Source organism: Moschus berezovskii, chromosome 16, assembly GCF_049115385.1.
Source record: "Moschus berezovskii isolate FMDL1 chromosome 16, NW_MosBer_1.0, whole genome shotgun sequence".
NCBI lineage: Eukaryota > Metazoa > Chordata > Mammalia > Artiodactyla > Moschidae > Moschus > Moschus berezovskii.
This window is the reverse complement of record NC_142475.1, coordinates 48,714,056-48,726,862: the sequence shown is the minus strand read 5'-3', so window position 1 is coordinate 48,726,862 and position 12,807 is coordinate 48,714,056. Positions and strand designations below refer to the sequence as shown.

Below are 12,807 nucleotides of genomic sequence, written 5' to 3'. Positions count from 1 at the left end.
TGGCTTCCTGCAGACAGGGAGTTGCTAATATTTCAAATTCCTATTTTGCATTTCAGATTATCAAAATTCCTTAGAAGTCTGATGGATTTTTTTTAAGTTGGTATAAGATTTTAAGCGATTCCTTTATCTCCAGATTGCTCTTTAAAAGTGCAGTAACAACTATAGTCATTTTCTGCTTTAAACTGCTATCAAAGTAATTAGTTCTATAAAACAGTTCAGAGAACTCAAAAAGAAAAGAAAACAAATGCACAGAAGAACAGAAGAAGGAGGTACTGAAATGGCCCCAAATTGAAAACATTGCAAAGCAAAATTGTTAATGAGCTGTTTGAGCTATATGGACAGTATATGTGCAATTAACTAGAAGCCAATAAAAATAATCAATAAAAATAATCAATGACAGAGTGCAGCCCCCTGGTACCCAGCGCTTTTCACAAAGAGATGTCTGTGAAGGCGGCGAGTGATTCAAAAAAGCCACCTTTATCTATGGGCGTGCGTGCTTATTTACACGAGTAGAAAGGAAAATGGTTTTCATTGAGTGTTTCTGAAGTTCAGCCCGTGGCAAACGGTGAAGAGCTGTCTGTGGGAAGAGAGAAGTTTCTGCTCTTAGCTGCGCCCCCACCCCCTTCCTCCCAGGAATGTTGGAGGCAACCGCGATCTCATCAAGGGAAGGTAGGAGTTTAGATTTCAAAACGTGGATGTCGCATTTCAGTGTAAACGACTCCTACATGAACACTTTATCAGTATGTCAAGATGAATTTTTTATCTCCTGGCGGAGAGGGAGATGGGAGGGGGGCGGGACCTCGCTGAGAAGATCGCGCTGCCTAGCTTGGCAGGAAAAGATTTTTTTCCTTTGGCTTCTCTGCATCCTACGGAGGGTCCCCATCATCCCCGCGGGGCGCACTAGGAGTTGTGAAAAGTACCGCACAACTGGCCACCGGAATAATTCATCCCCTCCACCTTCTCTTTAGCGCCTCCCACTTCTTCTCTTTTTATAGCAGTTTCTTTCTCTCGAAAAATCTCAGGTTACTTGACTGGGAGTTCTCAGACCTCCAGTTTCAGCCCTGCCCTCAGCCTCCAGTCGTTGAGAGAGAGACACCCAGCCCCAGCAATCGGATTGGGCAGCCCGCCTTGACACACCACTGTGCTGAGTGCTTGAAGACGTGTTTCACCAGATGGTTGGGGTTAGCGTGTGTCATCACATTCGAGTGGGGATTAGGAGTAGGAAGGCTGCCTTGCCGGAGCTGTGTGGTCTTCTCCAAGGGAGAATTGCGGGCAAGAGAACTCCTTTGCTCCGGGGAGAAGAGGAGGAATTCGTTTTCCGCAGCCACGAGAAAAGCAGTGTCTTCAGGTAAAGTAAAAGACATTGAATGCGCCTCTCTCTCTCTCTCAACATACTTTTGAATGGAATGCTAGCACAGCACACTTGTCAAACCCAGTTGTTGCCCTCCTCTCAAAGCGGTTGCTGCACGGCTGACATAGCGTGGTGCTTGGCTGTCTTTATAGAACTAACTCTCCTCAAGCCTTGCTCTCGAAGGTGTAGCTAAGAAAATGTCTTTGGAAGCCTGTTTGTCCCCCACTCTTTCATATCCCTGTTGCATATTCCAAACAGGAGCTAGACGTTATTCAGAAGGGATGGAGAAGTCCAAGAAAGCATGTCTCTCAGCTTTTGAAATTTATCAGTCACTTTTAAACTGTTGCATTTTACCACTCAGTGGCTCAAGGTTCTTTGAAGAGTCTATTACTGCGTCTAGTTGCTGGCAGAGATGGAAAAGCTTTCTTCCCCAGTTGTTTTTTTTTTTTTTTTTTTTGTTGGACTGATTTGTGGTGGACCAAAGTGTTTTCAAAACCATTTGGAGATGGACTCTAAACTTGGAAACTCCTTGAGGGGCTGCCTTCAGAGCAGCTGAGAGCGGCTTTAAAACCAAAATGCTTAGAGCTAGAAGAAAAGCAGAAAAGGAGGAAGTAGGGAAATGCTTTTTTAACATGGCCCTTTTGCAGCTGCAGGGGAGCAGATGGAGGTAATTCATTTGCAGATCTGTTTGTGAAAGTTTTACAAGTCACTGAAAAGTAAAGAAGCATCTCTAATGGATCGTTAAAGTCCCTACATTTATGGGTTTTTAAACAGGCTATCTGAAGTGTTAATTAAATGTAAATAGGTTTTCTGGCTTGGTTATAAACAAACTAAAAAAAAAAAAGGTTTTAATTACAAGTTAGACATTGGAAATGAATGGTCATCTGATAATACAAAATGAGTTGTCATGGTATATGTGAGTAGCCATTAATGTACCCACTGTCGAAAGCATCACCAAAATTAAATTGAACGGGATGGAGCGAGGGGGGCTTAGATCTGATGCTTAAGTTGTGGTCTAACAAACGCCTTTCAAGTTGATGCTCTGTTTTTGTACTGGGATCAAAAAATAATATTTTTCCATTTTTCAAGTTTGTGATCCAGCGAGGTGAATCCATGTGTTACTTCCTTTGCACCCTAACCGACTTGCCTTCCCACATCAGTGTTCAGATACCTGTGGTGCTTAAGAATTCCTGCTCTTATTGGACTTTCAAACTGAGTAGAGAAACCCAACACTGTCCTCACCCTTGGCAGGTGAGAGATTCTATGAATAATACTGTATATAAGCTATTCTGAAATAAGAGCTGTTTTGTAGGTTGAATAACAGGATTTATGGCTAATGCTCTGTGATATTTGTATTTGGGTGCAGAAAGATGCTTGAAAAAATGTTTCACGTCACATTGCATATATATTTTTGGCAACAAGAGAGTTTATTTTAAATCCTCTTTGTATTTATTTTTCTTTTCCATTATGGTTTATTAATCCTCTTTTTAAAAATTAAAAGAATGTGTGACCATTGTTTCTAGTTGTTAAACAGTGTTCTCTGAAACTGTTTCAAAAGTCTTCTTCAGTGAGGAAACATCCTCAGAAATAACCAGGCAGTTATGAGAACTGAGTAAGATCCGATTCCCAATATTACATAACCTAAAGAGGACTAAGTTCATAAGCTGAAGTCTTTTGGAATTCCAGTCATTCCATTTTAGCTTTACAATGGAACTGGGGTTTAACAAAATAAAGACAGAAAAGCAAACTAATATCTGGAGTAGGGTCAGGATTAGGATAACAGGCACAGCCTGGAGCAGGTAGAGTGCTGGCTACCAGTGCCACTTTCCACCATCACAGAGATATCTCATGAGAAAGTCAAGGCCCTCCTCACCGATAGCTCTTTCTCAGGGAGATATGATTTGATTCATGGGGTCGCAGAGAGTCGGACACGACTGAGCGACTGAACTGAACTGAACTGAACAAAGGCAAGTCGCTGATTAGCCACAGGACAACCCCCACCCCCCACCCCCCGCCTTGCCCACCCGCAACAAGCATAAGGTGCTAATACTATAGACTGACCACCAAGCTGCCTCCCCAGGATTTGGGCAAAATGGGAGAATTCCCCTGTCCCCGCCCAGTCAGTTGTCCACAGGATTTAGGCAGGATGGAAACAAGAAAGGAAGTGTTGAGAAATAATAAATTCACACCTTGAGAAGCAAAGTTGTATGTTCCTCCCTCTAACAAGGCTAAGGTAACAAAGTTACTTAATGAACCTGAAGGGTCTGTTTCAAGACAGTGCCCACAGGGCAATTCCCTTTTCTTGTCAAAATCGAAATCCACTGTTCCAGATGGAAAACATTCAGAAGTGTATTGACAGTGACTTCCACATACCTCTGTTTGACACTTGGTTTCTTCCTGACAGCACTTGTGTGGGTAACACACGTGAAGTCCCCATCAGTGTTCTAACAGCTGTGAAAGTGTTTGAGCACAGGGTATTTCTCCCGGAGAGGTGGAAAATCCCTGGGGGGCATTAAAAGGGGAATCTCAACTTGCCCTGTGGCTGCAGGCTGTGATCTAGGCACGCAGGAAGGTGACAAATCTGAGGCAAAAAGCGATCTGAAAGCTTGATCCATTAGCTTACAAAACCCATTTTGACAGTGTTGTGGAAAACTAAAATCTATGAATCCAGGCAGTCACTGAACCGTGGTAGATGATGAGCCTTCATCAAAGAACTAAAAGGGCTCTGTGCTCTCCTCCTAAGGAAATTTATGTGACTTCAAGCAGATTGCTCTGGTCATTTCCATTGTAATAGTACAGAAGAGTGTCATGTATGACACTTTGCATTTCCTGTCTTAAGTAAATACCCATATGGGAATGAATATGGGGCTTGGTTCTTTTGTGTTTTTGATTTTAAATGGTTTATTCTTTAGGAACCCAGAGAGCAGGAATTCTGATACTGAGTACTGAGATTTCACCAACTGTTGCCATGTGGATGAGGCCAGCCAATGGGTCAGGTCGGGACATCTGGTTCTTTTTCCCCTGTGCAATATTTTTGTGTGTGCAGAAAACATGTAGTAAATTTAAGGGAGTTAAAATGTTTAAGGAGTTGACTCTAAATAGATTATTATTTTTAATCATCATTATTGACTTTGAAGAAAAAGAGGCTCATGGATGAAATTAAGTCTATAGTGATATGGCAAATTTACCTTTCCTTTAGGTTAGATCCATGCCTGGGAGAAAGATTTGAAAGAAGATATTTTATGGGAAAAGTTTGTCCTGAAATATGTTTCTCATTTAAAATATTTTCAATTCTATTTCAATATGCTGGGAAGGAAGGCTATTCGTCTGTTAGCATTTTTTTTTTTTTTTTTGCTCTAATATTCCTCTCATCCCCACAGCCAAACTGCCATCAAATCCTGTGAGTCCTTCCTGTAAAGCATCACTCACATCTGGCCCACAGCTACTGCTCCAGTGCAGTGATCCCCTCACACGTGGGTCATTACAACAACCTCCTAACGGGTCCTCTTGCCTCCACTTCCCTCCTGTCCACCAGTTGTCAGTGAACTTCCTAAAATCAAAAAACACAGCTTCCATCAAAACATTTCTCAGCTGTGATTTACCAGATGGATTGTCACTGTCCACAAGATGAAGTTTGAATTTCTCAGTATAACATGCCGGCCCTGTTTTTTGGCCCCAACCTTCCAACTGTGGCTCAGACAGTAAAGAATCTGCCTGCAATGCGGGAGACCTGGGCTCGATCCCCGGGTTGGAAAGATCTCCTGGAGAAGGGAATAGCTACCCACTCTAGTATTCTGGCCTAGAGAATTCCATGGACAGAGGAACCTGGCGGACTACAGTTTATCGGGTCACGAAGAGTCGAAAACAACTGAGCGACTTTCACTTCACTTCACTTCCAACTGTAAATCCCTACAGCAACAGAAGTCTACCCTTCCCTGTGACTCAAGTGGCCAGGTCAATGTCCCCCACTTCCTGGTCTCTTCTCTTACCCCTAACCACTCCAGTTTTCCATCTTATTGTCTGAAAAATGAAAGTTTATCATTACGTGTATTCCTTCTGGTTCTGTGTTTATAAGCCTGTGTGTAGGACATCCTCAGCCTCTCTAAATTCCACCTCCTCCAGGAAGCCTTCCCTGACTACCATATATCCCACTGAGGTTTCCAGTCCCTTGGGGCTGACCATTAACACAATTACCTTGTTTTTTTACCCTTGCCTTTTTATCACTTGACTGCTCAGGTAGGGTGAAGTCTCCTAAGACAGGAACTAGTCTGGTCCACTTTGTGTCTCGTTAAAAGATGTGTGTCAACTAGCTCACAGGGTCGCTCAGATATGCAAGGCACTCTTCTAATTATCCTACTTTAGAGTCATTTGTTGGCTCTGATAGCTTCCTCTATATTCATAAAAGAAAAAGGAAAAAATGGTAAAACTTGATTGGTTGTATTTGGGAAATACAGCTTAGGAAAGATGCCACTTGTGAAATGATTGTCCGAATTAAGCTAGATTATTATCTGAACGCCACCCCCATTTCAGTTTTCTATAACAGTGGCAGGAAATTTTGCTATGGTGTGAGATTTCAAACATGATCTGGGAAGCAGAACAGTCTTCGGGTTCAGACAGACTTGTGTTGTAATTCAGGTGCTACTTCTCATGAACTGTGTGGCTTTGAACAGATGACTTAACTGTTCAGCTCCTTCTGTAAAATGCAGAGAGGAATACATTCTTTGGGAATGTGAAGAAACCTACAAAGCACCTAGCTCACCGCATGTGCAATAAATGGGGGAGAAAGGTTGGTGGATACATAAGCAGATGCAGGTCTAGGATGCGCGACTGTGTTCATCTTGGTCATGTCAGTCACTCATTCTGTTTAGAGTGTGTCATCTTTTAGCCTTTTTCTCTGCCACCAAAGGTGGTAGCGGGGTGGGAGTTGGGGAGGAGACAGGGAGCAGGAAGAGCTGCTTTTAGCATTTAGGGGATTTGGAGCAACTGAGTTAATGGACCCATAGGGACAATGGTGACAGCTGAATACCCTTTGGAGGGAGGAGGGAGTCGTGGGTCCTGCATTAAAGGATAATAAAGTGCAGACGCTGGGCTGCAGGGCTAGGGGAACAAAGGGCCTAGGCAGTGGACCCCAGCAGGGAGCTGAATTCACCAAAGGGTCATGTGCTTCTCTTCCTTCCCCCTGCCTCACTGTTTGGAAAGAAATAATAACTTGGCAAAACATTGTAGAGAGTCAGGTCAAGCTTCCAGAAGTAATTGGTAAAGCAAGATACCACTTAGACAAAGCAAGGCGCTTGGACCTTTGCTGTCCTTCACCTTTAAAGCAAATTGAACAAAGAGCTGAACGCAATCAGCTTTAGTTCTGGCCTGTTCCCAAACTCTGCACCCACCATCAAACACTGAGCCGTCTATCTGTACCTTCCCCGAGAAGGGCAGCGGACCGACTGAGAAATGATCTCACAAAGCACTAAATGCCACCTAGCAGATACGTCCTAGGACCCTGGTCATTCAGTTTTCAGGATCTTGGGATAGATCAAAGAATATTCTTTGCACTCCTGATCATCTGGTCTGCACCTGCCCCAGACCAGGGAAAGGAAAGAAAATGAGAGTCCTATATGAAGGGCAAGGCAGGATTTCTGGAGATGTCTCTCTCTTACCAGCAGAGACAACTATGCAACTTTCAAAATGAAGTATTAACAGTTAGCTGACTGGACCTCATCTCAAGCTGGAGCAGATACACTAGATGCTCAAAATATGGGATCCATGTACGACTGCACAATGGTGCATTAAACCTTTGTTAATTAAAAAAAGGTAGCTCTACATTTGACTTTCAAAAGTCAAATCTTTTCTTATACTCTGATCTCCTTTTTACTCCACAACCACAGATCTGTAAGAAAATATTTCTGCATATTTGAAATTGTGGATCTAAGAAACTCTGAGCCATGCCACTGTTAATTAACTAGAGAGGGTGAAATCAATATTGAATAGCGATGCTGAAAAAATGAGCATACACAATGTGTTTCTGGGTGAGAAAGTAGTATCTACCCAAGTAAATCTATACATTTCAGGTAGTGATAAATTTTCACACAAGACAGTTAGATGGTTGACAGTGGGTGCAGCATTTGGCAACAGGTTAAGAGCCCCGTTGGCTCTGGTTGAACATAACATAAATATTCAAAAGTTTATTTGGCTGATAAAGTCATGAGCACGACTGGACACTTGTGTAAGAGAAGAACCATAGTAAGAAGGGGACTTGCTTTTATCTCATATCCAATTATATTATAAAAGTACAATAATTGAATTTTTTCTTCCAAAGCAATTGACTCTGAAGTACACATTCATCTACCTTCATATATTTTTGCTTTTGTTTTATTCTCTTCAGTTTTTTACTCTCCTCAGTCTTCATCTCTGTGCTGTTGTTCAGTTGCTAAATCATGTCCGATTCTTTGTGACCCCATGGACACGCCAGTTTCCCCTGTTCTCCACTATCTTCTGGAGTTTGCTCAAATTCATATCCATTGAGGCAGTGATGCTATCTAACCATCTCATCCTCTGCTGCCCCTTCTCCTTTTGCTTTTAATCTTTCCCAGCATCAGGGTCTTTTCCAATGAGCCAGCTTTTCGCATTGGGTAGACAAAGTATTCAAGAAGGAAATGGAAACCCACTCCAGTGTTCTTGCCTGGAGAATCCCAGGGACAGCGGAGCCTGGTGGGCTGCCGTCTATGGGGTCGCACAGAGTTGGCCATGACTGAAGTGACGCAGCAGCAGACAAAGTATTGAAGTTTCTGCTTTAGCATCAGTTCTTCCAATGAATATACAGGGTTGATTTCCTTTAGGATTGACTGATTTGATCTCCTTGCTGTCCAAGGGACACTCGAGAGTCTTCTCTAGCACCACAATTTGAAAGCATCAATTCTTCGGTGCTCAGCCTTCTTTATGGTCCAACTCTCACATCCGTGTATGACTACTGGAAAAACCAGAGCTTTGACTATACAGACCTTGGTCAGCAAAGTGATGTCTCTGCTTTTTAATATGCTGTCTCGGTTTGTCACAGCTTTCTATTCAAGGAGCAAATGTCTTTTCATTTCATTTTCATTTTACTTCATTTGTTGTTCTGGTGTTGGCATTGTCCAAATCTTCAGCTCAGCTACAAACTGTGGTTGCTAGAAAGAAGGTCTATTGCTACAATGAACTGAAACCCTGAACTAGTTTCTGTTATTACTTTGTTCTACTTTTTCTCAGCTGCAAATAGAGCTACTAATATATGCAGATTTTCCACTTCATGGAATACATAATAGGCCTGAAACAAATTTATTTCAAGAACTCAGGAAAATTCTCCTGTAGTCATTTCTTTGATAGAGTTTCCAAATACACCAATCTAAGCATCTCTTCATTCTTCTGAGCAATAAGAGCACATTCTTAACAGACAAAATAAAAATCTGAATTTCAGGGGGTTCTGTTTATTGACCAGTTTTGTGGTATGGTGTTATAAGTAATAGGCAACACCTGCTATATTAACTTAAAACTGAAGATCAGACTGTAATGAGATATTAGCGCTACCAGGGTCATGATGATAATAGATGAAATGCATACAAGACTGTGGATTTCTTGGTAAGTTAACATAAAAGTGTGCACCTGTGGTTATTAGCCTCAAACTCCTATTATTAATTCGGCTTAGCATCACAATCACCTTTCTATAATATAACATGTCCTCTGAATAGACTTCCTGCCAGTTTCAAGCTTCCTCCTTAACCTTCACCTGCCAGTAATCAGTCTTCCCCTGAGTAGAATATCCTAGTACACAGATGTGCTTGGTGTTGCATCCATAAATTCTGGACACTTCAGCTTTTAACTTTCATCTACGAGAAGTGCATCTTCCCCCCAAAAAAGGCCTCTAAAGTCATGTGCTCCTTCCTTCCTCTTGAGAGCTTTCACACTGGCAAGAAAAAGAAACTGTTCTGGATACAGCAAATGAATAAAAGCAAGGGGTGTATAATACATTTTTATTTCCGAAGGTTTCACATGTGTTATCCCATTCATGTCATATATGGTATCTATACTTAGTAAAAGAGACTTGAGGGACAGACTCAATATCAAATAGCTTAAACTACTTTTTGGCAGTTGATCTGTTATCCTAAGAAACAGCCATAGGTAACTTCTAAATAAAACCAAAAGAACAGACTGAAAGCTGTATCAATGTGCTAACAGGTGGTGCAGTGGTAGAGAATCCTCCTGCCAATGCAGGAGATGCAGGAGACCAGGGTTCAATCCCTGGGTTGGGAAGATCCCCTGGAGCAGGAAATGGCAACCCTCTCCAGTATTCTTGCCTGGGAAATCCCATGGATAGAGAAGCCTGGCGGCCTACAGTCCATGGGGTTGCAGAGTCAGACGCAACTGAGCAACTGAGCATGTATCCTCAACAACTTCTTGTGTATATACTTCTATCCTAGTGCTCAGAGGATTACAGAATAACATAGGACACTATTCTTTCCCTTTAGGGATATCTAGTTTAGCTGTGAGTGGAAGACATTCTCCCCCCTCCCCAAAGTTTTTTAGTAGTAATGCAAAGAATTTTGTGGTCAATTATCAATTATTCAGTTCAGTTCAGTTCAGTCACTCAGTCTTGTCTGACTCTTTGCGACCCCATGAATCACAGCACACCAGGCCTCCCTGTCCATCACAAAACTCCCGAGTTCACTCAAACTCATGTCCATCGAGTTGGTGATGCCATCCAGCCATCTCATTCTCCGTCGTCCCCTTCTCCTCCTGCCCCCAATCCTTCCCAGCATCAGAGTCTTTTCCAGTGAGCCAATTCATCGCATGAGGTGGCCAAAGTATTGGAGTTTCAGCTTTAGCATCAGTCCTTCCAATGAACACCCAGGATTGATCTCCTTTAGAATGGACTCGTTGGATCTCCTTGGGAGAAATATCAATAACCTCAGATATCAATTATTACTACTAACTAAATAAAAAGGATGCCCACAGAGCCCCCTACTGGAGGAGCTGGAATCCGAGCCAGGCAAGACTTTTCTCCACGTCATTAAGCAGATGAATCAGAGCAGTGATTCACCTCCATTCTTTGCAAAGTCTATGGAGACAATTCGTTTACCCTCTTTTCCTCAGTTTCCTTCTCTGTCAAATGGAGATATGATGATTACCAAGTGTAGAAGGTTCAGGGAAATAATAAAAGTAAGATGTTGTACACAGCACCTAGAACTTAGTAAGAATTCAAAGAATTGGATGCTTTTCCCAAGATGGCAGAAGGAGCCACCTGAGTTAAGGCTTGGAGTTAAATTGTGCATGTCATTTGCAAGCCAAGACATAGTATTTCTGAATCAGAGGATGTGAATAGATGCAGTTTGGGAATATGATAAAGGGAGGTATTTGGCAGAGGAGAGGGAAGAGGAAGGAAAAAGTGATGGAGGAAGAGAGAGAGAAAGATGAGAAAGAAGTAGGAAGAAGAATACAGTCCTTGGTTGCCTCTGCTTTGTACCCTTTTTTATTTTGGTCTTTTTTTTTTTGCCTGTGCTGTGTGGCATGCAGGGTCTTAGTTTCCAACCAGGGATCAAACCTGTGCCACCTGCCCTGGGAGCTTGGAGTCTTAGCCACTGGACCAACAGGGACGTCCCCCTGTGCTATTTTAAGCACATCATGTCAGCTGAATTAGGCCAGATTCCAGAGTGTCATGACACATCAGGACTTCAGCTAGTGAGGTTGTATCTATTTTTGAAATAGATGCCTTAGGATGTTTAAGTTTTTAGGTTTTTCAGGAATGGGGAGAGAGAAAGAGAGAAAGAGATGCGTGCAGGAGGAACACTCAATTGGGAGTCCAAAAAAGAAAATGAAAAATAAGTTTCTGTTCTCATCAGTAACACTAACAGAGAGGAAAGGATGGGTGTAAGAAACATTGTGAGAAGCTTGGTGATTAGTCAAAGAAAAGACAAAGGAAAGACAAGTGACAAGGAAGACACAGGCATGAAGTCCAGGAAATCAGGGAGTGGTGACATCCCTTAAGGAAAATAAGGATGCTGGAAGTAGAATTTCATTTTGTAACACCATACATATCCCGAGCTATGGTTGGGATAACTTTATAATGCAACACAGGTAAATACATGTGCTGTGTGCTCAGTTGTGTCCGACTCTCTGTGACCCCATGGACTATAGCCTGCCATGCTTCTCTGTTCCTGGAGTTTTCCAGGCAAGAATACTGGAGTGGGCTGCCATTCCCTAGTCCAATAGGTAAATACATGTGCATCTAAATGTTTAATAATATAATTTTGAACCAGTAAAATTGAACTTTCTGATCATCCATGGACATAAGACAGAATATACCACTGTGATATTTTTTTATGACATATTCCTCCTTAGATGAAAAGGATCTTTTCTCAGATTCAGAAAATAATTGGCTCAATAACTCTTCTAGTGTTTTTAAACTTTAGGGTAGTAAGGGATTTTGAAGTCAGAACAACAAACTACTTCTGCACAATATCTATAATTCTCTTCTTTCAGCAAAGAAAATGTTAGTGGAGAGGGACATATAATTTAAAGAGTAAAGAGGCAAGAAGAGATGAAATATTTAAGTTGCTTCTGCTCATAAACTTTCAGCTTTTAACTTGGTTGACCTCCTTTTACAGAATGTGTGAATGACTTATTTTACAAGTGATATAGACACTCCCTTTTTCACTCACTACAACGACAAATCATTCTTAATTTAAAGCTTTGAGAAAGGTTTTCCTGCCCTCCTGCTTTTCTTTCTATTTTCTTTTGTTCTACTCTTTTGTTTGTCACATTTCATTTTAAGCTTCTCTCCAAAAACAGGAGAGCCATTCTTGATACTAAATCAATGAATAATTTTCAGGATTAGGTATAATTTTATTAGAGGTAGAAGATTATATTTGCCATTTCACACTCTTGCAGCTGATGTGGCGGGGGGGAGTGGGGCAGCATGATTGAAAGAATACACTGCTTGAGTCTGCCAGATTTGGGATTTAAATTGCTAGAAATCTGTGGGAATAATATTGACCTGGAGAGACCTGACAGCATTTTGGTTCCTCAAAAGAGACTTGGGTTCTGTTCAAATTTTTAATGAAGACTTCGGCCCGTTTTATTTTACTCAACTGAGTTTGCTGAACCATGTTCCCTAGTTCCTATGGGAGAAATGCCAGCCTAAGTATCCGCACCTGTAAATCTAGTTCTCAGTTAGGGTTGCCATCCATGGGGGTCAAATTGGCATGAGTTAGTTTATACTTGGAAGCTATTAATGGCTAATGACTGACTTGGTCATTCTCAAGACATCCAGTGCAAGGAACCAAGGAAAAAAGACAGAATACACTCATTCCATCATTAGAGCAATAAATGTCATCTGCAGCAAGCACACAAGTTGGGTTTAACTGTGACGTTTAACACTAGGTCTTTTCTGCTGGCGTCCACTTAGGTCAACAGGCTCATGAGCCTGCGTA

General features: G+C 41.8%; 1 protein-coding gene across 1 annotated transcript in view; it reads left to right on the top strand.

The window, feature by feature from the left end:
• Window positions 1-1,038: 1,038 nt before the first annotated feature.
• The window catches only part of SULF1 (sulfatase 1), a 193,947-nt gene continuing 182,178 nt past the window's right edge, over window positions 1,039-12,807 (top strand). Inside the window, exon 1 of the mRNA XM_088844808.1 lies at window positions 1,039-1,348. The gene's annotated coding sequence lies outside the window, so the exon portion shown is untranslated. The remainder of the gene's footprint in view (window positions 1,349-12,807) is intronic.